General features: G+C 37.5%; 1 long non-coding RNA gene across 3 annotated transcripts; it reads left to right on the plus strand.

The window, feature by feature from the left end:
* The first annotated feature begins 7379 nt into the window (after positions 1 to 7379).
* On the plus strand, positions 7380 to 24943 carry LOC122177766. Of its 3 annotated transcripts, none has more exons than XR_006178142.1 (6): positions 7380 to 7500; positions 8812 to 8879; positions 13075 to 13184; positions 18692 to 18749; positions 23589 to 23680; positions 24237 to 24943. It is a non-coding gene; the product is annotated as an uncharacterized LOC122177766 (long non-coding RNA). The 3 variants fall into 3 exon arrangements; XR_006178143.1 differs by lacking the exon at positions 13075 to 13184 and adding an exon at positions 22311 to 22698; XR_006178144.1 differs by lacking the exon at positions 13075 to 13184.
* Positions 24944 to 26220: the final 1277 nt, after the last annotated feature.

A 26220-nucleotide genomic window follows, 5' to 3' on the forward strand; every position in this document is an offset into this window, starting at 1 on the left:
ATATGTTAGTAATTTTCTGGTTATCTTATCATTATATTCAAAAGTTGTCTCCACAATAGAACAAGGTAATGATAGCAAAAGTAGTTTCTATATCAGTGGTTGGGGCTTTTTAAAATCATTACTTATCAATAGCTGATCCTACATGTGATTTCTTACATCACAAACATAAATAAATTTCCAATTAGTTAGAGACTGGATTTACTCAGTCTAGCTTTGGTATCCTTTTTAGGGCTGAACAATTCCTACTTACCAGATTAAGACTGGACTGGAATTGCAGTATTCACAGAAAACTAGGCTTTCGCTTCCTTAAAAGTCAAGATACTTGAGACTGCTGCCTTACATCCTTCAGGTTAGAATTCTTCTTTGAGATTTGAGAAAGGCGAAAGGCATCACTGTAGGTGAATCTAGGTTCCTTGAGTACATCAACCAATGTCAGTGAAAACATCTTAAGCAGGTTTTATTATTAATGCTGTTCTTTAATTAATTTTGTTTCTCGCTTTTTCTCTGGATTGTGAAGATGTAATCAATACAAGGAGGAATAATTCCCAGAATTTTCATTGAAAAAGATGAGGTTAAGAAAATACTGAATCAATTGAACTGCACATTTAAAAACAGAAGTCAGTATTAATGTGTAGACACAGCTACACCACTCGGACAGTGGTAAATAAAAAAAAATAATTCAGTATTATGAATTCTGTAAATAATCTATCAGAGCTCCAGGCAACAAATAGTCTTGTATGAGTGCCTGTCTTTGTGCTTTATTCTACAAAGTAGCCAAACCCCCAAATCCTTCTTCTTGACTCATTATCTCTCTCCAATTTATAGGAGGGAAAGGAGGTTCTTTGATTTCTGTATACCCGGTGTGAGATTTAAGAAACAACGGTTCAAATGTTGGTCTGACCAATTTATTATAAATCCTTATCAGGGAGTCGGGGAAGGGAAGGACAGTGACTACTATGAATTAGGGTGACGGGGAAGGGAAGGAGGGCAATAGAAAAGATAGGAAAGAAGCAAGAATTGTGTAAAGCAGGGATAGTCACCACCAGGATCCAGGAGCGGTCCCGTGGCACAACGTTTCAAAGATCACCAGTGGGGAGAGAAAGCAGCAGCAGTGTGGCTGGCCTTGGGCCACAAGCAGGTACCAGGAAGAAGTCACAGAGCTGGGAGGAAGCAGCAAGACTCAGGTAGCAGGCCCAGGAGAGTCCATAAGCATGCAGGACTTCCGTAGTGAGGAATCTGATGGCAGACACCTTTGTTCTTCTTCAGCATGCTGGTAGAGTGCAGAGCAAGTGCAGGAGGAAGAGAGGCAGGTGATGAGGCTTCTCATGTCAGAAACCTCTTCTACATGAAGAATTTGTTGCCAGAAAACCTAAACCTCATGGTTGTCGGTCCCCTTTTTATTCTTCTTCTTCTGCCATCGTGGCATTCCTGGGCACTTGGGTAATATTCATGTGCAGCACGTCCTGAGATGGCCATCTTCATCAAGATAAACCCATTCAAAAGACTGCTTCCTGGCCAATAATCTGCAGCTAATCTCTCTCTTGTTGCCCCCAGCCTTGTCCATCTGTGTCCCTCAGGCAAAGGATTTCTCAACCCTTGCCCAGGACTTGTTTGGACTTGTCTGTCTGTACCCTCAGCAAGTTTTGAGACAATGATGAGAATATGATGAGATTGAGAATAATCTCTTATACTCATTTAAACTGATTTCTTAATCATAACATTCAAAGCTGTCTTCTGTACCACACTTTTGAATTTCATGAAACCTTAAATTCAGTGATGTCACGTTCTGTGATTTTTGGTATTCCGCATCAGTAACATCATGTGGGGCACTGGGAGTTTAACTGTTAATGCTCAAGTTCTGGGTACCTGCCTGGAAGAGAAGAACTACATTCCCCAGGGGACTCTGCAGTCACAGAGAGGAGATATAACTCCTGGCTGTCACCTGATGCGCTCTTCTTTGCCTGTGCTTCTTCGTCTGCTCTCCTTCCACCTCCCTGCTGCTCAACTGGACTGCGCATCTCACCTCAGTGTTACAGTGAGGCCTATCCACCTTTCAGACATTCTCTCATATATTTGATTTATTAGTTTCAATTGTAATTATATTGTATTATGGAGTGTTATCTTGCATTCCAATACTCTATTTAGTTAATTAGTTTGTTTCTCCTCAGATCTTTGCCACTGTTTTTAGTTGCCTTGGGGTCCCCTGTTCCCTTTTTTCCAGAGACACGGACATGCAGATCCCTACACCCTCCTAGTCATTGAACTGGGCTGAACCAGCCCATAAACTGTTGACAAGTGATAACCTTACTTAAATACATTGAGACAACACTTTCCTCAGTGAGGTCACTACTTCTTCTTGCAATAAGATTCCTCCAAAATTCAGTGGCTGTTTTTTTGTTCTCCCTTGGAAAACAAAAACTTTCTTGCTCTTCTGTTGCAGTCTTTGTTCTAATAACTATTTCAAGGTATTATATTAGTATCATATTTCAAAGTGTATATATTAGGCATTAATCATTTAACTTATCAATGTTGGTGTTTGGAGATGATGAACAGGGCATAAAATTTTTTTGGAAAAAGATTCCATATTTTTAGACAAAATAGCATTATGAGATTCTCACCAATTTAGACTCTCACCATGCTATAACATATACAGCTATGAGATGGGGCATATCTTGATAAAAAGAACATAACTTTTATATAACTAAAGTAGATAAAGGAAAGAGAAATAGTGTTATCTAATTTTTCACTTAGAGAAATGAAGTACAGACCTATTAAATTATTTTTGCATTGCCTGCAATGAACTGAGTTCAGAGTCTTTAAGATCAGAATGCTTTGATTGTATGAACATTCTTCACTTAGAAAGAAGTATGTATACAAGGGTAATGGATTAATTTTCTTCAGGACATATGTAACTGTGTTGAAAATACTTACTGGTCTTCCATCTCATGCCTGCACCTATGCATACTGCTATTGTTCAGTATGATAGCAAGGTTCAATTATTCTTCTAAAACCTCTTGGTTAATGCACATAAGTCACTTTAAAAATCACTCAGACAGCCAAGGACAGTTTCTCAGGAGTACTCCATTGCTGTTCAGAATTGTTTGAGTTGGAATGGACCATTAGAGGTAAAGCTGGTCCAACTTCCATGCGTTGAATATGTACACCAACAGCTTGATCAAATTGCTCAGAGACTGCTCCAGCCTGACCCTGAATGTCTGCAAGGATAGGTATTCATCACAGATCTGGGCAACCTGTTCCAGTGCTTCACTACCTTTAACTTTTTTCTTATATCAAATGTAAATCTTTCCTCTTTCAGTTTGTCTCATTACAACAGACATGCTGAAAAATCTGTCCCCTTATTTCTTAGAAACTGCCTTTAGGTACTGAAAGGCTGCTATCAGGTCACCTCAGAGCCTTCTCTTCTCCAGGCTAAAAAACCCCAATTCTCTCATCATGTCCTCACAGGGCAGGTGTTACATGCCTTGGGTCATTTTTGTGGCCCTCTTCTGGCCACACTCCAACAGGTTCATGCCTCTCTTGTACTGAGGACATTACATCTGGACACAATACTCCAATTCATATCTCACAAGTGCAGAGAAGACATACAGGATCACCTCTCTTGACCTTCTGACCACCCTTCTTTTGCTGCAGCCCAGCATACAGTCGGCTTTCTGGGCTCCGAGAGCACATTGACAACTCCATGTCCAGATCCCTTTTGGCAGGGCTGCACTCTATCCTTTTGTCTTCCAGCTTGTATTGATGAAGTGGGTTGCTGCAACCTAGGTTTAAGACCTTGTACTTGGATTTTTTGAAACTTATGAGGTTCATCTAGGCCCATTGTTAAAAGCCTGTTTTGGTCTCTTGGGATGGCATCCTGTCCCTCAGGTGTGTCAGCTGCATCACACAGCTTGATGTCATCCACAGATGAAGGTCTCTGTTATCAGAGAGTGATAACCCTGTATTTAAAAGATGATAATGACATATTGAAGTCCCCTCTCTAACCCTCAGAGTACAAATCCTCCCTGCAGGAACTGCCACAGATTGCTGTACCCACTCCACTGACTGCCACTTCCCATTTGCCCAATCTGTTTGCTCATGCTCCTTAGAATCTGCCTTTGTACTTTCTGAGGTGTATCTCTGTCACTCCTGGCTCCCCACATGCTACATCAGAGCTTCATGCATTCTGTTGAGAGTAAGGGGCTGGTGTTCTCTTTATCTTGCACTTCTGAATTTGCACTTTTTGCTGTTGTTCAGCCAGTCTGGGAAAGATCCCCCAGCTTGAGCTTCTGCTCAGGAGTCACTTTGTTATAGGTAGAATAATAGACCAAAAGTTAAGGAGTCAATTATTGAATTTATTAATTATAATGAGCAAGGAACAAAGAGGCAATGCAGCGCTGGGCGACAGGGGACTCTGCGTTCCACCAACTGCCGCGAGGTTTGAACCAGTGCACGATCCTTTTATGCAGTTTGTCTCTGCGCATGATCCGGCTGTTGCTAGGGGGTCTTTTTCTTCCTCCTGGTGGTCGAGTCAGCTCTCCTTGGAGTGGCAGCTTCTGGCTCTGGGATCTCAGCAGAAACTCCTTTGTTCCCATCTTCCGGGCCTTGCCAGCAGATAAGAGGGAGCAGGGGTGCCCATCTGCCTCCTGTTTCTCACGGGACACGATGGTATCGATGGTATCGTTCCCCAGTTTTCCCACACCTAGCTGAAGCTGTTTTGTCACAGGCCAGATCTTCCGCCAGTAAATACTCTTGAGCACTCTCATCCGCTCTTCTATAGAGCAAGCAGCTCTGGGGGAAGGGGCTTTCAAATGTTCCCAAAGCGATATCCATTGTCACACGGTTAGCACCCATTAGTTGCCTCCTCAACAAATCACTCAGAGTCTTATCACAAGAAATACCTCAGGAAGCAAGCTTTGAGCCAAAAAAAAAAACAGAGAAGGATTCTCACACCACCCCGTGACTCAAAGGTTGCTTGAAATGAAGCATAGGTGACCCTCCATGGTGGTGAGGAAAAGAAAAGGGAGAAAATAAAAAGTCAGCAAAGAAGCAGGAGGGAAGGAGGAGGGGGAAGAAGGGGAAGATAATCGTTCAGGTTTGTGTTTTCGCAAGCTAAGCTTATTAACTCTGGACAAACATTCTTTTTTTTTTTTTTTTTTTTTGACAACTTCTCTCAAAGTCTTTGTTGAAATTGAGATTACACTGGGTTTTAAACTACCACCATCACTTCTGACTCTGTTCATGTTTCGCCAGAGCAGCCTCTTCTTGGGGGTACCATCTCCTACTTATTTTCACGAAACATACAACAGATACACAGAGCACAATAACACTATTTGATAGAATAAATTATCAGCTGCATGCTCTTTTCCAACATGCTCATTATTAACTATGTTTTTCATCAGCAAAGAACTATAGTCTGCACGTAACGCTCCTAAAAATATGCATGGTCATCCAGAACATGATTTGCCTTTCATATTGCTGTTGCTACTGCTGAAACACACCACCTACCACTTCACTGTGTTCACACCCACTGTTTGGTCTCCAGAAACATTTGGCAAACATCGGTGAATATCAGTGGGTACAATTTTTCTGCATGGAAGTATTCAGTTATTCATTTTTTTTTCATATGCATTCCCATATCAGATGCCATTTAGTCAGACTGTCCCTCTTCTGCCATCTGTCACACAGCAACAAAATGTAACGGAATATAGGAGGAAAAATTCAACCTCTACTGCCACATGATCAATATCTCTCTGATATCATGGGCCAACATAATAAAATAGGAGGCATTACTTTCAGATAAGACCTCAATTCACTGTTCAAAACTCCTCTTTTTCTACACTGTTCAAACTACTTTTTCTTTTCTTTCTTACAAATATCTTCACTCCTTTTTTTTTATATATACAGAATGAAACATCAGGCAATATAGAGACATTATAAAATATATAAGATATAAACTTTTCAGAGATCTCACAATTCTGAATGCTTTGCTACACAACAAAAAACTTTATAAATTTTGCTACTACATATTTCATTAGCCATTAATTCAGGTTTCAGCAAGAAAGTATCTCTTGAATAACAAAACATCTGTAGAACTTACAGGAAATGTAAAGTAAAAAAATCAGTAAGCACTTTTTTCCTTACAGACAACTGCCTTTATCTCAATGCGCATTTACAAAACTTTGCTTTCTTCAGTCAGTGTAATTTAGATTTTAAAGATTCTGCAGACTTTGATCTCACTAGTTTTCATCAAGATCATAAAACAGTTATTAAGCTTTAGGGTATAGAATTTAATATTATTTATTATTTATTTACAATATTATGTTGTAGAGCTAACGATGTTGAATTATACACCTGTGCTTTGATAGTTATGACACAAGAGGGAAATTAGAATACTGCTTTAGACCTGTGTGATGAACACAAAGCCTGTTCAGTTCTTATAACAATGACCCAGTTTTGCTTCTCTTCATCCCTCTTTACACCTCCTCATACTGTTTCCAGTCTACCACACATAGTTGTAACTAAGGATGACACTGTCTCCACTCTTTAAGCTGTTACACACATGAACTACATTTTAAAATTGCATATATGTCAAAGCACTTTTAAATGAATGGCTTATAGGTAAACTGTCACAGTAGTATTTTATTTGTTTCAATATATTATCAAGTAGTGCAAATTAGACTGAAGTTTCTTTGATTCTAGCACCTACTGGTTCTCACTTCACTATTTGCATTTTTTTCTGTATCATTATATTTTATTTCATTTTTCCAATTCTTTCATATGCTCATTTGTTTTCTTTCTGTATACAATTGCTGTAAGAGACTATACTGTTAACTTCTGTGTCTCAAAGTTTGCTGGGGACACCAACGGACTTGTTCAAGTCCAGACAAGTCCCGAGCAAGGACGGTGAAAACCTTTGTCTTAAAGAGACATATGGACAAGTCCAGGCAAGCCCTAGGCAAAGGTTGTGAAATCCTTTGTCTGGGGAAACGCAGATGGGCAAGGCCGGGGGCGACCAGAGCGAGATGAACTGCAGCTAAATAGCTGTGAAGTGCTCCTTTGTGTGGACTTATCTCCGGATGATGGCCATCTCAGGGGGTACTCAATGACTCTTGCTCGAGGCCCATCCTTGTCACGTAGGCAGGAGAACAAGGAGGATAAATAGGAACTGAAAACCGTGAGGATAGGTTTCTGACAACAGATTCCTCATGACGAACGCAAGGTTTCTGACAACAGATTCCTCATGACGAACGGAGGATTTCTGGCAGCAGATTCCTCCTGAAGGAGAGAGGAATTCCGGAAGATAGAGGGATTCCTGCATACTGTTGAACTCCCCTGAGCCTGCTGCCTGACCGCTGTTGCTGCTTCAAGAATTGGCTCCTCGACTTCCTTGTCTACCTGCCTGCTGCCCAAGGCCGGCCACGCTGCTGCTCCCCGTCTTCTGCTGCGTTCTGCCTGGGACCTTCGAACACCGTGCAACGGGACCGCTGCTGGATCCTGCTGGTGACTATCCCCGCTTTACACAACTCCTGCTTCTTTTCCATCTTTTCTATCGCACTCCTTCCCTTCCCCGTCTCCCTGATTAGGTCTTAGTAATAAACTGGATGCAACAACATATGAACCGTTGTTTCTTAATCTCACACCGGGTATACAGATATTAAAGAACCTCATCTCCCTCCTATAAATTGGAGCGAGACAATTGCCAATTACACTATTTAAAAAAAGCAACAACAACAAAACTGTATTGTGGACTGTGGACATTTGTCTTTACTGTCTTCTGTTTTACCATGAGCATATACAAATACATAATAATTTACCACTATTACCTTAGCCACTGGCTAAAATTCAATCTAGATTAAGCTGAAACTATTCCTTGTTGGGCTGTTAACACTGTGGTTCAAGGAAGCAATCATTTATAAATCCTAGATCTTTCAATTTTTCTCCATTCTACAGTATGCCTCAGAGATTTCCCAATTAATAGCAGGGAGGTTGAAATAGTTTGAAATCAAATCATCCATAAGCACAATCTTGTTAACCTAGCTTGCTCTCCTTATCTCTTCATACAAGTTTTCACTTCTGTTTCTTTTTCCTGTCCTTGGGGGTTCATTTAACAGTATACCTCCCTTAGTATTGTTCTAATACTCATACACCAACTTATTTCCTGGAGATGTCAATTCATTTCTTTATGTGTTTCATTTTCTCTAACTTACACAATAAACACTGAGAAAGCATCTTCCTTCCTTCCACAAGAGAACACTCTAATGACTATGATCATATGGGACATAAATATTTTCTCCTAAAAAACCCTCTTGCACTGATCTAAGAAATAATATTTCTCCAAGTTACCTGTGAAAGACTTTACCTGGATTTAATTTCTTCACAGTGATATTTGGATGCCACTGTGCTGAACCTTCATGCTGGCAGTCACTGTTCAGAGTGAATATCTTCCAGTTAATCATCGCTTTTGTTTCAGGGAAGAGAAGAGCATTTCTCCTCTGACCAGTTAACTGAGCAGAGATCTAAATGCAAAGAAGTTCACAGCTACTGCTCCACTGAACACTTTATTTATAAAAATTATTTTCTTGTGCAATTCTTTTATTTTTGAGATCAGTATTTATTTCCCATGCAGTAGAAAAAAAAAAATGCTATTTTTAGTTAAAATATGTTATCTTAATTAAAATTCATAGAATTTTGACCACCACCATGATATGAGTGAAAGTAAAAAAGAAACTGATTCCATTAATTTTTTGTGCTCTTTCATAAGAAAGCTGAAACATTTTCTGTGCATTTGATTAGCACCTCTTTCTTTTTCAGCTTTGATTGTAGGACTCAGTAACCTTCCCAGATACAACAAATGCACAGCACAAAATGAACTGAAGAAGGTAAGAACTAACAGTGGGCAGAACAGAGGGAGAGAGAACAGGCTATGCTTATAATCCTCCATCTTCTGTTGTTATGATCTGTCTATATTTTTAAGTCACCTAAAATAGTAAAGAAAAAGGTCAAATTCTGACTGTACACAGTTCTCACTGCATTTTATCTGAAGACAGAACTCATGTCAGAAGTTTTTATAGCAAAATCTCTTAAAATATAGATATCTTCATTTCTCCTCAGATTTTATTCCTCAAATTAGGTAACTTATTTTTAAAAGTCTCGTTTTATCTTTTATATTTTCACACATATATCCTCACCCTATCACTTTTAACCTGATACCTTATTTTCATTGACACTTCATTTCTAAATTCTGTGTATCTGATTTCTTTTCATCTATTTCTCCACCTTGTATACTGCTGTGCTTATCCTTCTTGCTTCCTTTCTGGATGTTGTAGGAGTCTACAGTTTCACTTGGGAAGTCCCAAATGCATTCACGTGTCAATACTTTATATTTTTAGAAGCCCAAACAAGTGTCTAAATTCCCCTACTAGGCATAAAATAATTTTAATTAACAATGTTTTTTAGCTGCTTTAGAAGTAAGAACGATACTTACACATCATGCTTAGGAACCAGATTATGTGTATTACACTGACATTTTCTTCATTCAAATAAGCAATTAAATTATTTGGACTAAGAAAAATATTAATGCATACTTAAAAATGGGCTAAAATGAAACTATTTATATTCTTACTCCTAATAAGCTTCTTTGACATAGTACCTCATGAGTACCACTACAGTAACTCCTACACTATCAATAACTACTCTATGAAACCATAATTCCAGTGATAATTTGTACATTCTACACATATAAGTTACGGTCCATAATTCTTACCAGGCATTCAAACAAAGCATATATTTTTTTTAATTTCATTTTTCCACTGCTGTACAATCAACAAATATTGATCCAATAATAATAAAAGAAACAAAAGAGTTCAGCAAAGCAGATTACGATAACAAAAAGAAAACAGATAGAAAACTTACCTGTATCCTAGGCTCACTTACAAATCTCCAGCAATGCAAATCTCTAGAGAAGATCCCCCCCCCGCGTTAGCCAGCTCTTAAATGGGACCAGGCTCCACCCCTTCCAGCAGCACAGGTGAATTGCTTTCACCTGTGCTCCTCTAGCTGACTCATTGCTCTCCTCAGGTGATCAATCAGAGGTTCAGGCCATGACTCAGCAGTTCCCATACAGCTGCTAACAAGCTTTGCTTCATGAATTAGAAATGACAAAGACAACTGAGAAGATCATTGAGATCTGTGGTACATTAATTTCAAAGTTTTGTTTCTTTTTTTTTTAGTAGACCACCAATGTTGTAATTGTTGTTTCATCCATTACACCAGTTTGATTTCTCCAACAACAGATTATCAGTTAAACTCTACTTCTGGATAATTATTTCTACCTTTCAAGGAATCTCATTCTATAATGGACAAAATGTCATGAGTAATCAGGAATTATGGTGGTGTAAGCTATATCATGAAGCCTAAAACAGATAGCACCCTATTTTGAGAGGTAGGAAAAGGACTTTTATTCATCATTTATATGAGTTGTGTATCCTTTTTATTTGAAAGATAATGCTAACATTACCTTGAAAATTAAAAACTGAAGATAAGGCTATAAAAAGACCATTTTACATCTAAAGAAGAAGTAGAAATGAAAGGAATGATGTAAATTTAAATATCTTCAAAGTTTCTTATACAGTCACATGCAGATTTCTTGCTTCTGAAATGTCACATTATAAAGCTGTAATTGTGTTAGGTGACTCACATTTATGTAATTACTTTAGAACACTGAGCTATATTTCTAGAATATATTTTTTACCAAATGCAGTCTGTTGCATTTATTATCATAGATGACACATCATAAGTTTTTGGGATGCTTAAAGAACAGAAGTAGGTACCATCACCACATGCTTTGTGGTATCTATGCAGCAAAATATTCCTGAGTCATTGTACATTTTCTAGACACAGAGCAGAAAAGGCGGAATTCATATTTGCCGTCGTCTTTTATTCTGAACTAGAAAACACTGGGAGTATATTAGTACTCAAAGTTCCCACAGAGGATGGTAAAAAGTACCATACTTTGGATGGTACCACCAAAGAAGCAGTAGATGAAGCCATTGGCAATTATCAGGATTTCAGTTTGCTGAGTTTTTTGTCACCATGTGGCTCATGATTTTTACACGGAACTGAGTCAGTCAGTCAGAGAGAGAGAGAGAGAGATTTATTACTAAAAGTATGTTACATTTGAAACTCCTCTTAATTTCTACTTAATCCCCTAATTTTTTTTTTTTAATTCATTTTAATGCATTTCAGTACCCGAGAAGGAGCGAGTGTTCTGCAAAAGAATGTATGTGTGAAATACAGATAATGGGATCCCATCTAATCATACAGGGCCTATGTAGATATATACAGCACAGTTTCGGTGTCCATGAGGATTTCAAATAAAGTGAGAAAAATCATATTCTGACTGTGTCTTATTAACTTTGAATAAGAGATTAGCTATTTTACAGAAGTGTAGGTGCACTTGGAAGTTGATTCGTGCAGTGTAATTTCTTAAATGAAGTGAAATATGCCAAAGCCATGAGGTGGGGTGCAGCTCAACACAGACCATGGCTGAACAAAGCCTATGGAAAGTTGGAGATCAGTCCTGCTGCAGCATTGCTAGAGTAGCAACTGACAGCCACAACGGCTAAAATGGGGGGAAGTCACAGGGACTGGGCAGGAGCAGTGAAGCTGGTCATTCCATTAGAGCCCTGACACTGTGTCATAGGCACAAGACTGTTTTGCAAAAATGAGTATGGTTTGACTTAGCTATCTGTTAGGTAAACCAAGAAAATGGGAAAAGTTGGGGGAGAAAAAAAAAAAAACTGACAAATTTATCTAAGTAAAAAACCAAGCCAACAGGACATGGATGTATATATGGTGCTGTGTCAAAGTAAAGAAATTATACTGTTGAAAATTCACTTCAATCTCTCTTCCTCATTATTAATGTACAACCTACTGCACATTTCTGCCTTTTCTCATCTGTCTCTAAATACTTCTTTATATATTCAACATCCCAAACACTTTGTACAATATTGTACCTAAACTAAAACCAAAATTCACAACCTAACTATGTGGTGTACACAAACTGAAGCACTAACATTCAATAGAGATTACACCAAAATTCAGAAACATTTGTTAAGCATCTGAAAGTTCATTTTCTCAAAATCTTTAATCATGAATGTTTGGATTTTTTTTTGAATTACTGTCTCATTTAATGATTGACAAATACATTTTTTATTTCAGTAAGAGGAGAAATACAGAAGTACACAGACATCACAGATGAGATATTCAATAATTTGTAGTCTAATGTTCTTAACTTGATTCTTTAACGGCTTCAGAACTTACACTATTTTGTTTTCATATCCAACAGCTATAAAATGGGAAACATTCTTGAATATTTTGTTGTTGTTACGTAATGCTTTCAGACGATGTGTATACAAGTATACTGTTCCTTCAAATTATTACATCCTTTGTATTTGTCATGGTTCTATGTTTTTCTTTATTTTTGGGTTTCAGTATTCCACATCAAAACATCATGTAGTGTACAGGGTTTTAAAGTGTTAATGTTCCAATTCCAGGTACCTATCCCTGTACATTACAGAAGTCACGGGATCTGGCCCTTCTGGGTGGGGGGGCGCTCTCTTGCTGCCTTGCAGTGGGTGCTGGAGGTGCTTTCCTAGCCGTTCCAAGCTTTTCAGGTTTGACTCGGTCCTGGGAACTCTCATCTTGTCTGATTTATTAACCTCAATTTCAATTAAATTGTATTATATTGTGTTATCTTGTATTCCGATATTGTAGTAAAATAAGTTTTCCTCCATAGATTGTTGCCGCTGCTCTTTTCCTCCCTTCCTCCCTTCCCATTTTTTGTGGGAGTGGGGTGGGGGGGGAGGGCAGAGGCCTGTTGCCCCTGTCACGGACATAGATTGATCTGGTCAACTCCGTGACAGTATTCTTTTAAAAAATTACAAAATTACAAAAATTACAAATTCACAAAACCAAATAAAATTTTAAAAAACACAGATTGTGTGATATGTGTTTTTTGTTTGGTTGGTTGTTAATTTCTCATTATTCAACCATTTCTCTTTCTTTGGATTCCAGGCAAGTAAACAAAAGTACACTGTATGAAGCAAAGGAGCCTCAGACCCACTTATTTGATTGGAGACTAAAAGCAATACTCAGAACATGAATTGAGAGGTTTTTATTTTAAGGTGCTTTTTTAATGGTGCATCCTTCTCTTTCTCAGAATTTTCCTTCCTTCCTAATTTGAAAACAACTGTGCATGCTGCATCCCATTTCATATTATACTGGGGCCTGTGAATTGATGGATGATGGTTCTTGAGTTAACCAGCAGTGCCAATTATGATACTACACTGCCCAGTGAAGCACGCAAGTTGCAGCTCAGCAAGATGAGCCATTGAATACTGAACGAGTTGAACAGCAAAGATTCTTCGTAGACACTGAAGTTTGTTATTTCATTTCTTCCTCATAACTGTTCAAACAAGGATTTCAGTAGTGCACTGCTCTTTGAATTTATCAGGAATCAAATAGCTAAACTTCACTGCATAGTAAACATCTGTTTTGGGGAGATATTGTATGGCAATTAGACAAAAAGCATACAAATCACACAAAGCCATTCTATGTAATTAGAAATAAAATAGAAAATTGAAGATAAAAATTTGGATAAAAGTAAAAAATGTGATAACAAGGAAAGAAAATATATAGACGTATTTCAATTTGCCAAAAATTGACTGCAGATCTATTACAAATTATAGGATCTGAGCTATAGATTCTTAAAGATATTTTAAAGTCATAATACAGCCTTGTGCTCTGGCAAGTGTTGCTATTTCTTCTGATTATATTTCAACTTATTTGAATTTGGCAAACCCAAAGAGCCTAAAAGTCAAGGAAATTTTCCAGACCTGGCTTTCTGTACTGAGTAGCTGTATTTGTTTCTTAGTGAGATGGGTTCAGGCTGTGTTCATGCTGCCTACACATTGCCTCTGTTCTTTTATCAGGAAACATCTAGATATGCCTTGGAATAATTTTGATGCATTCTGTCTCCTAGTACTGGTTACATTACTTTGTCACAAGGACAACTAGTAGCAGTGAATTCAGAACGAAAGCTATGGGACACATCTACAGTATGTAGGATAAATCTGTAAAAATATAATTAAAGCAATCATGAATTGACAGGACAAATTCAAATGTCTACCACAGGATGAGATTAACTGCTCCCTGAAGTCCCCTGGCTGTACTGATGAGGCAAAAACAACCAGGCCAGGGCAAGCTCAAACGTGTTTGACAACCTTCAGTGTCATGTCAGTGCAAAGTCTATGGCCTTCTACTACTAATGGCAAAATCATATTTACTGACATGCACCATGGTTTATCTTCTAAACTGAAAAAAGAAAACAACATTTAACCTGTGATCTGAGCAGTGACCAAGTCAGTAGGAACATTTGATTTATGCATTATATTCTTTGAACTATGTACTATTAGGCCAGGGTAATTTAAAATCTTGAGGGATACTGGAGATTTCAAATTTTGATGGCAGTTTTAAAACTCATCACTATAATGAATTGATCATGAGAACGTGATTTGATGTGTCAACTATCAGAACTCAATGCTGGTAGACTTTGTTGTAATTTTTGAAGTTTTATCTCTTTAGAAATAATTTCCATAAGTCAACTAAGTTTTATTCCTTTTTTTCCTATCCATGACAAGCTGAACACATTTTTTTCTGAAGGGTCATTAATTATAGCAATCTTAGTTTTAATTATTATTACTTTGGCCCATCTCTCAAGGTTTATGCAGATCTCCTGATGACAACTAAGATATCAAGTAGCTCCTGTTTTTTAAAAAAATAGATTACTTGTTATGTGTCCAGTATAGCATTTTTTACCGATATTGTTGTCTGAGATTGATAAGGAATGCATTGTCTCAAATCAACACTAGACAATTGAAACACTTTGTGGACAGTTTCTATCGTTAGTCACCAATTTAACACTGCAATCTTGGACAACTCTCCACTACCAAACATAAGCATGACCAAGACATCACTGGATTAAAGAGTAGTGAACCGCTCTATTGTGCTATGTTTGTGTATCTGCATCCGTATGCCTGTTTTTCTGTCTGTCTTTCCCTGTTTTCTAATCTTTTTCTCTTCTTTTCTGCTTTCACTCCTTGTAGTAGCTGTTGCCAAAAATTGTCATATCTGTAACACTTATTAATCATCATTATCAAATTAGCCAATTTTACCTCTGAGTATTAGTTGTTTATAAGAAATCTCTCAATAATTTGATGTGTATTATTCTTCTGAGTCTTGGATGACTCCATTGAGGATATGACCCCTACTGACTAGAGGAGGCACGACTCAGGAGATAGAAAAAGATTCACCTCCCTTAAAATCCACCTAGCCAGCTTCATATTATTAGTGACTGGTTTTGTTACAATTTTGTTAGAAACCATACTTATACATCTAAATGTATGTATTAAATACACAAATGCATTCAACATATCAGCTAATCAAATTCAGTAATGAATCCTAAGTAAAACACCATTCAGCTCTTCAGCAATAACAATTTGGGACTTCATGTAGACATGAATGCAATCATAAGTTAAAAAAAAAAATTCATTTTTTTATTTTTCATCATGTGACTGCTGAGAGAAAGATACAGGCTTGGAAGGTGTGCACTATTGATATATTTGGGAAAATAATAGTACTGAAAGCTTGAAATTATTGTTCTGTTGATTAACAGTTTTGGGTTTTTTTTGCCCATTCAACAAAAAATACGCTAATACCTGCCTATATTATTGTTTTGTCATTACGGAATTCTTGCATTATTTGGTGCTCTTTTCTCTTCTCTACTTTTCATTGTCCTTTCTCAATTGGCAGATAATGCAAATGTTTTGTTTGTTTGTTTGTTTTAGCTATTCTGTTATTGAAGGGAACATTTCTTGCTTTGTAGGGTGATATTAGCAAGTTTACAGATTATTAGAGTCAGTATTCATAATTTTTAAGCACAACATCTAGAACTACTATTTTTTTTAATTTTAAAGTGTGTTTATGATTACTAAATATTTCTGTTAAAAATTTCACAGTGGTTTCATCTTATATTTTTAACTTTAATTCATATTTAATGTAGTTTTCTGTTATTTACTTAAATTTTTAATAGAATAAAAGTGTGTCTATAAGAAAATTGAGTTGTATACTACATATATTACCTGGTCTTCGCTAACAGAGGACTGGTGGGAGAAGTGAAGGTTGGGGACAGTGTTGGGCAGAGTGACCACAGAATTGTAGAATTGTCCATTCTTGGGGATGTCAAAAGAGTAACCAGCAAAACTAACTTCTTGAACTTTCAGAGGGAGGACTTTGATCTGTTCAGGACACTTGTAGGGCGGGTCCCTTGGGAGTCGCTTCTTAAGGGTAAAGGGGCCCAGGAAGCCTGGATGCTCCTCAAGACGGAAATCTTAAAGGCACAAGAACAGGCTGTCCCTGAGTGCCGTAAGGCGAGCCGCAGAGGAAGACAACTGGTGTGGATGAGCCGGGAACTACTGTTGAAACTCAGGGAGAAAAAGAGAGTCTATGTCCTCTGGAAGAAGGGACAGGCTACCTGGGGAGATTACAAAGAAGTAGCTAAGGTATGCAGGAAGGAAGTTAGGAAGGTGAAAGCCCGGCTTGAACTCAGGTTAGCCTCTGCAGTAAAAGACAATAAAAATCCTTTTATAAAGATATCAACGGCAAAAGAAGAACCAAAGGTAATTCTCATCCTCTACTTGATGCAGCAGGGAATGTGGTCACTGAGGACAAGGAGAAGACTGAAGTCCTCAATGCCTTCTTTACATCTGCCTTTAATAGCCAGACCAGTTATCCTCTGGGCCTTTTTTGCCCTGATTTGGAAGTCTGGGACCCTGCTCACAATATGCCCCCAGCGATTCAGGTGGAAACAGTCGGAGAGCTTCTCCTCCGTCTAGACTGTCACAAGTCCATGGGACTGGATGGGCTACACCCTCAGGTGCTGAGGGAGCTGACAGAGGTAATTGCCGAGCTGCTCTCGGCCATCTATCAGAACTTCTGGTTAACTGCTGAGGTCCCAGAGGATTGGAGGCTTGCCAATGTGACTCCCATCTTCAAGAAGGGCCGTAAGGAGGATCCGGGGAACTATAGGCCTGTTAGCCGAACCTCGGTACCAGGGAAAGTTATGGAGCAAATCATCTTGGATGAGATTACATGGCATGTGTGTGGTGTTTTGGGGATCAGGCCCAGCACAGGTTTGTGAAAGGCAGGTTGTGCTTGACCAATCTCCTTCTATGACTGGGTGACCAGTCTGTAGATGAGGGAAGGGCTGTTGATGTAGTCTACTTAGACTTCAGCAAAGCCCTTGACATGGTCTCTCACAGGCTTCTTCTGGGGAAACTGGCTGCCCGTGGTCTGGACAGGTATACACTTCTTTGGGTAACAAGCTGGCTAGTGGGCCATGCCCAACGGGTAGTGGTGAATGGGGTTAAGTCCAGCTGGCGACCTGTTTCAAGTAGTGTCTCCCAGGGGTCGGTACTGGGGCCCATGTTGTTTAATGTCTTTATTGATGACCTAGATGAGGGGATTGAGTGCACCCTCAGTAAGTTTGCACATGACACCAAGCTGGGAGCTGGTGTTGATCTGCCTGAGGGTAGGGAGGCCCTTCAGAGGGATTTAGACAGGCTGGGCTGAGGTGAATGGGCTGAGGTTCAACAAGGCCAAGTGTCAGATTCTGCACTTTGGCCACAACAACCCCATGCAGCATTATAGGCTTGGGGATGAGTGGCTGGATGATTGTGAAGAAGAAAAGGACCTGGGGGGGTTGGTTGATGCTCGGCTGAACATGAGCCGACAGTGTGCCCAGGTGGCTGAGAGGGCCAATGGCATCCTGGCCTGCATTAGAAATAGTGTGGCCAGCAGCAGCAGGGAGGTGATCATCCCTCTGTATTCAGCACTGGTGAGGCTGCACCTTGAGTATTGTGTGCAGTTTTGGGCCCCTCACTGCAGGAAAGACGTTGAGGTCCTACAATGTGTCCAGAGAAGGGCAACAAAACTGGTGAGGGGTCTGGAGCACAAGTCCTATGAGGAGCAGCTGAAAGAGCTGGGATTGTTTAATCTGGAGAAGAGGAAGCTCAGGGGAGACCTTTTTGCACTCTACAACTTCCTGAAGGGAGGTTGTGATGAGGAGGGGTTTGGCCTCTTCTCCCAGGCAACGAGCAGGACACGGGGTAATGGCCACAAGTTGTATCAGAGGAGGTTTAGATTAGAAATAAGGAAGAACTATTTCTCTCAGAGAGTGGTCAGGCACTGGAATGGCTGCCCAGGGAGGTGGTGGAGTCTCCATCCCTGGCAGTGTTCAAGCGGCGTCTGGATGAGGAGCTGCAAGATATGGTTTAGTGCTTGTGGTGGCAGTGGTGATGAGGAGACGGTTGGACTAGATGATCTTATAGGTAGTTTCCAACCTTGTGATTCTATGATTCTATGATTCTATTTTCATGCAGTGTATCTTATATAGCTATAAAAGATACATAGAAAAATGAGAGAGAGATCAGGTAGTTTGTGCTGGCTTTCTTCCACAGAATGCACTGATTTCAAACAGTGTTTGTATGGATGGTTTTTTGTTTGTTTGTTTGTTTGTTTTTCTTGTATTTTTTTACTAGCTTTCTGTAATTACATATTTTTTTTATACCAACAGGTGCTTTTTTCACAATCTTGGAAGAGTACTTAGATCATTATAACACCATATGTTTGAGGTAACACTCCTTAATTTATTAAGAAATGAGAAAGCAGCTGGTGAATGACATTTTCTGTTATACACCAGATTTCCAAGCCCTGAAGTATTTTTTTCAAGGTTGTATTTAGAGATGTCATTGTTATTGTTATGGATCAAGGAACTTTACTAGGGGTAGGAAATATTTAATGTCTCAGTTTCCCACAATTTCTCCTAAAACTTCACTAATTATAAGTCTTCTCCTTTGACTTTCCACTCACAAAACAACTACCTTGCTGGTAATGAGTGAAGATTAATTAAAGTAATGGACTAAGAGTGATTTTTTGTAACAACTGTGAAAATCTAAAATGTGCTGTGAATCGTGCAATGTACATAAACAGAAGACTCAAGGTTTCACTGGTCGTAATTAGCATATACAAAAAGCATATATTTCTGAGGTAGATAAGCTTGATCTGCTTGATTTTGTATCCTTAAATTAAGCTAAATTTAAAGATCTATTTGTTTGTGTCTTTATATTATTCTTACCATCTTTCTTTGATTTGCATTTCTGATGCTATCATTAACAAGTTGCATCTTATTTGATTGACTAATAAAATGTACTTTAAATGTTTGACTCTCAAATGGGCTGCCTGTATTCTTTTTTTTTTACATTTTTTTAAAGCAAGACTGCCAGATAAGGAAATTATTTTATTTATTTATTTGTTTGTTTGTTTATTTATTTATTAAATGAGGAAAAATAATAGTTATTTTCAGTAGTGGCTAATGAAAAATATTCTTCCGTCTTCCATTGGTTATCGTTTTTGGCATTATAAAATATTTTAATAGCTCTCTTTGCGATATTGGCACCAAAATATTAAATAAGTAAATAAATCACCACCTTGTCTCTCTGGAACATTACTTAATGTAATGACATCTGAAAGTGTCCTCTCATATCAGACATCTTCAAAACTAATCTCTGTTGATCTCTAATCCCTGAGATATCTCATTGAGGGTCTCCCTCTTCCTGATGATGATTTGATTTCACAGCTATTTTCTGTAGGAGCTGTCATTCTGACAACATTGGAAAAGTTCAAAAGATTGTTACAGCACTTTCTCAATGGAACAAAATTTTTTACCTGAACAGACTAAAATAAGCTACCATTTAACACACTTTCTAGTAAAATAAAAATAGCATTTAAGGTAGAAATGAGGAATGGAAGTTAAAGGAGAAGAGAAAAAGAGCGAGAGGTATCCTGATCTCTAATTGCTTTAAGATCAGTGAGGAAAAATGTGGATAGGTGGTCATTTGTTATAGTGCCCGCTATTTCCTGAGTGACATTCAGATGCTGCAGTAACGTATGCTACTGTAAGAACTAGGAACTAGCAAGCTAGCTGGAAGAAATTAAAATAATATATGACCTAACTTCAACAGCAACAGTATTAGATCTTGAGTCAGTAGACAAGTGATTAGAATTTTTTAAGAGCTGGCTGTTTAAAATTTATGTTTTAATTTATGTTAATTGCTTTTTTGTACCATTTTGTTATTTAAAGTGATTGTGGTTAGCACATTTTAATATTAGGGGTCAATTCATGGTCACTTTACAGAAAACAAGCAAGACACTTTACAATTTTGATTCTGAAGATAATGTGCTCTGAAGATACTGAGACTGTACTGAGACTGAATGTAGTGCACCTAATTTGGCAGACAATCTATCCATGCCACCTAATGTGTTGAAATTTTTAGTAAAACTAATCAAGAGATATGTATACAGTCTGCAGACCTACAAGGAGAAATCCATGGCATCTTAGCTGTTTTCTTATTTACTTTATACACATATTTAGAATTGATCATCAGAGGATTACATAGTCTAATCTCTCTTAATGTAGCTTGGATGTCCTTTCAGTAGCTAGAGAGTGCTAGGTACACATATTCCAATGCAGATGGGAATACGTGGACAGACTCCTACTTTCGTTTTGCTGTTCAACAGCCATTACACTAGTCTAAAATGAGGGGTAAAATAAATGCTGAAGCACCAAAGATCTGCTCAGCTGATATTTATGTTTTTAATGTGCCATACTTCAAGCGAAAGTCGATCAGAAACAACTACTACAAAGCAATCAGTGGAGTGCTTAATGGTTAACACATTCAACTGAGTCTGAATATTTAGTATATCTCAGTAAATTACTCTGGAGAGTGAAATGTTTAAGCACTCACATATTCCCAAGATAATCAATACTGGAAAAAATTGTCTAGCTGTATTATATGGAAAGTGCATCTCCATAGATTTTTTTCTACAGAAACTACTCTCTCAGGAGTCATGTTCATCTGCTTAGGTAGATGGGACGTAACTATTTAAAAATACGTGATAAAGTTATGATGTCCTTCAGAGCTTACCTTCTGAAAACTCATTTTAAAACAAAAATGATACATGGTTATTGGCTACACCTTTCCTTTTGAGAAAGTCCTCCACAGCACTCAGCCAAATGTTAGCTTAATTGCCTTGCAAAATTTTACTCATGTCAATAAGAAGTCTCAGAAAAAATGCCAAACCACCAATCAGAGGAGAGCAAATACAGGGGAAATTTTCAAAGGAAAATATGATTGGAACAGAATTTAATTTCCTTAGTGCTTCAAAGTCTTCCAAACTAGCAGTAGATTTTGCATGTAGTGTATAATGTAAATTTCTTACTATAAAAAAAAACCAACACTGTGTTGAACTTCAACAGTATTCTCATGGTATTGAAAACATTTTATGAGAAAAAAATATGCACAGAGCAATGTCTTCTGAATGTGTGGGCTTCAGCTGGAATCCAGAGGAGACACATACTGAATCTAATATGTGCTAATGCATCTAGTTTGTCTTGTCTCTGTGACAATATCCTCCAGGCATTGTTGATGAAAACCAGTCATTGCTGCATGAGCTCTGAGCCAGGGACTGGTCCCTGTTCCTCTTTTATTTTGCTGTAAAGATAAGGCCTTTTTCTTTGAACTCATTCAGGAGTTAGTATCAGTAGAAAGCATGAACTCCGTTTTCATATTTAAGTCAGGCATACTTGTCAATTTACATGTTCTTGCAGAATTCTGTGTACAGAGAGGCTTTACAGTAAGATTAGCTCCTTGTTTTTCCAGGCAGAAAAGTGGTGGTTTGGGTTTTTTTGGTTTTTGTTTGTTTCTTTTTTCAAGGGACAATCATTTCCTAATAATTCAGTTGAGTTTAAGACATGACATTTAGTCTACAAAAGGGCTCCTATAATTTCTTCAGAGATTACAATAGTACACAACCTGAGGTGATATTAAATGTAATAGACGAGTAAAAGACAAATTTTGAAGAAAGATATCAGCAAAACCTCAAAAAAGCGAAGCAGTACAGAAGGAAGTGTGATTTGCAAATAGTCTATAATTGCAATCCAAGGGAATTTGTATAATTGATTTGAATAAGCATCAACAATTCATCTATTTTGTAACAAGAAAAAAGAATTAGGAAGTGGATCTTACTTTAAATACGCATATTTTAAAATTTCTTTCTATCATCTCTGACGTATGGCTGTACATTATTTGTTTTGAATTCTGTAGTAACTATTTTCATTTCTTTTTACATCTCAGGAAATAAGGATTCCTTCAATCTTAGAACAGAGTAATGCTCCTGTCACATCCTGCTTGTAAGGGGAGAGAAGGGATGACCAGCTCCAGCATTCTATATCTTTGCACGTGATGACTTGCAATTGAAATCATTCTGTACTATGCATGCATCACCTAGAATTGCAATAAGTTTTTAAGACACCATTGAAATAGTAGGAGGATGATTCTCATTTAAACTACGTGGATTAGGAGCTGCTGATTCAAATAATGACTTATTCCAATGTCTGATGGCACTGATTTGATTAAAACCCTCTGCTTTGTGGAGAGACAAGGAGTATACGCGATATTTGACAATTATGAGTACAGACTAATGAAGTTTCAGATGCTGAGTAAAATTCGCGATTTCTTGGAGGTGGGTTTAAGGATATCAGTATTGATTGAAGAGTTAATGTGGGCATCTGGAAAGCTCTGTGGCTTAACCTTTAAAAGCGTTGCACTGTTTGAAGAAACGAGTGCAAATTAATGTTAATGTTAATAAAATAGCTGCTATGAATTTACATAACTTTTTCATAATTAATTTTGTTACATACACTATCTGGCGATGTAGCATTGCTTTCACAAGGTTCCATGTACGAAAGATATTATTCTTTATCTGAATTGACATTTTACAAAGACACTGCTCCAATGGAACTGTTAATATGTATGATGTCAATGCCTATTTTAATTCATCAAAATTGTCCAAATCCACAATATTCACTTTAGAATACATTCACTTATTATGCATTTGAGATATTTACTGTAGTGGCTAAGAAAGCTATTCTAGGTAATGTGAGTTTATGTATAGAATGGTGATGGAAATATGCCAAAAGTTGCCAAGACTGTCTTGATTTAAAAAACAAAACAAAACAAAACAAAACAAAACAAAACAGTTGAAGTGCAAAATATTAAGAAAATTTTGGGATGGCAAACACTGCTACGTGAGGAGAAATTGAGCTACTTATCACAAAATATTCACTGGCTCTTATAGGTATCTGCTATGTACATACAATGTACTGTATTAACACCAAGCATTCTAAGATTAATTTTGCCTTCCATTGGCGATGTAGTTCTCATTTTCATTGCACTGCAAATGAGTTTAATATTATAATTTTATACCGCTCCAGATTAAAATTGCAAAAATGCTTAAGAATTCATAGGTTGTTTGGAATAAACAGGTGTGAAACCTAGTTTATGATTCTTCGTTTTATGTAATTTTTAGGAAAAAAAAAAGATTATTATTATTATTATTATTATCTCTTCCAGGTATCTTTCATGTTAGGCAGTTCAGTGGAAATCACTGTTAAAAGGCTGAGATTCAGACATCCCCCATCCAACTGCCACAGTCTCAATAAAAGGTAAAATAGGGGTTTTGAATGTAGCTTATCTTCCTTGTACTCTCAAGTTCTCCTAGAATGTTTGGAATTTCTGATAGCTGCAGCTTAGAGGGAAAAACTGCATATCCAATATTCCCCAGAATTGTTGAACACTCTGCCACACTACCACGAGGCACCTTGTGACTTGGAATCTACATATCCTCTTTGAAACCAAACACCTATAATAGTTTGCTGTGTATTTTACATCTTTGTTACGCATCTTTATTGCTGTATAAAAACAATAAAGCATGTTGCAAAAATGGATTTAAAAAATAATTTGACAGGGTACAGGATCAAAGCTTTATAAAAGCAAAAGTCAAATATCCAGAAAGACAACCACAAATACTTAGCTTCTTTTAAAAATGTATTTAATTTTAAAGTATATTTCTCTAGTAAACTATATTTTTATGTTGTGATAAAAATTTCAGGATGATGAGACAGATTGCATCACTAATTTACATAGCTATTGTAATACTCAATCTGGAGAATAAAATTATTGCTAGAAGTGGCTAAGGACATATTTTTTTTTCCCCTGCAGGGAAGGGGAAGGAAATGCTTGCTTTGCATCCATCTGCAGCAATCCCATGTTGGCTTTCACGTTTCCATTGGATCAAAATTAGGATTTCGTAAGAACAATATTGAAAACAAAGCATACTAGCTTCTTGACTGCAATAGACTAGTTTCCTGAAAGAAAGCAAGCAAGAAAGAAAGAAGGAAGGAAAAGAAGCAAGCAAGAAAGCAAGCAAGCTAGTCCCAACTTACACCTTGAAGTCCAATGGCTTGTAATGTGAAATACAGATTGTACTAAGAATCTCAGTTGCATTTGCTATTTACCATATCAGCTAATTTTTAGACAAATTCGCTTATAACCAGGATTATTGGTTCACTATGCAATAATTTGAGATTTTTCCCAATTTGGACTCAGACCAGCAACTATTTCTTCCGTTAAGGTGTTCCACTCTTTCATAGAATCATAGAATAATAGAATCATAGAATGGCCTGAGTTGAAAAGGACCACAATTATCACCTAGTTTCAAACCCCATGCCATGAGCAGTGTCACCAACCACTAGACCAGGCTGCCCAGAGCCACATCTAGCCTGGCCTTGAATGCTTCCAGGGATGGGGCATCCGCAACCTCTCTAGGCAACCTGTTCCGGTGTGTCACCACTTCTGGGTGAAAAAAATCCTCCTAATATCTAAACATCCCCTGTCTCAGTTTAAGACCTTTCTCCCTAGTCCTATCACTATCCACCCTCGTAATCAGCCATTCCTCTTACTGTTTATAAGCTCTCTTCAAGTATTGGAAGGCTGCAATGAGGTGTCCCCAGAGCCTTCTCTTCTCCAAGCTAAACAAGCCCAGTTCCCTCAACCTTTCCTCACAGGACAGGTGCTCCAGCCCTCTGATAATCTCAGTGGCCCTCTTCTGGACCCACTCTAAGAGCTCTAAGTCCTTCCTGTAGTTTCCCCTCACATTTTCTTACTTAGTGGCATAACGTGTTTTTCAGGGAGATGAAAAATTTCTCTTTGCAGATCAATTTTTTCATAAGTAAAGGAAAGGAAAAAAAAAAAAGAAAAGATAACCACAGCAGCATTCAGTTTTTATTTCTATAGTTACTGAGGAGTTGACTTATTGGTTTTACTGAAAATGTTAAGAAAGAGCAGTTATCTGCTTATCATGGATTCCTGGGGTCTCAATCAACCAAATTTTCCTGCTCTAAGTACAATTTTGACAAGGTATTGAGACAACAATCTATTCAGGGTGGTCTGCAGCTTTGTCACAGGACTTTAAATTACTACATAATTGACATGCCAACTTACATGCATTATAATACACAAAGTCTAATACAGAAAATCAATGACCATTACGTTTAAGTAGGTACATAACAGAATTATCTATATATTGCATTTTCACAGGCTGATTGTACTCCTCACATTGCTGGGCAAGGTTGATATAAAAAAAAAAAGAAAACATCACAATGAACTACATTTTTTAAATGTTCATCAACTGCCTCAGAATAGCAGAATTTTATAAAATATTTGAAACTTTCTATCTCTTATGTATGATTTCCACATCACTGATGTTTGCTAACTGAATTTTGGGATCTGAGTAGCATCTCTTAGTTGTCTACCTATCTGCTTAATATTACTCAAGTGGAATCTCTGTTTATCCAAATTTATCAAAGTTCACAAACCAATTCATCAGATCGTATGATTAGTTTTCCTCTTGCAAAGAACACATTGCAAATTCCACAAGCATTGAATTGTTGTGCCTGTTACACAATTGCAGAATATGTTAACTTCCTTGTTCAAAATCTATAAATGAAACATTTATCATTTACTCATTTAACAGGAGATATGGGAATATTCTTAGTGGTTTTCATACTTCATATCATTCTACTTAAAATTTTTACTTTTCTTAAGGAAAAAAAAAGAGTACAAAGGTTTTCTTAATAAATAAATAAATAAATAAAATGAAATAAAATAAAATAAAATAAAATAAAATAAAATAAAATAAAATAAA

Source organism: Lagopus leucura, unplaced genomic scaffold (assembly GCF_019238085.1).
Source record: "Lagopus leucura isolate 7727_CA_CO unplaced genomic scaffold, USGS_WTPT01 Super-Scaffold_100001, whole genome shotgun sequence".
NCBI lineage: Eukaryota > Metazoa > Chordata > Aves > Galliformes > Phasianidae > Lagopus > Lagopus leucura.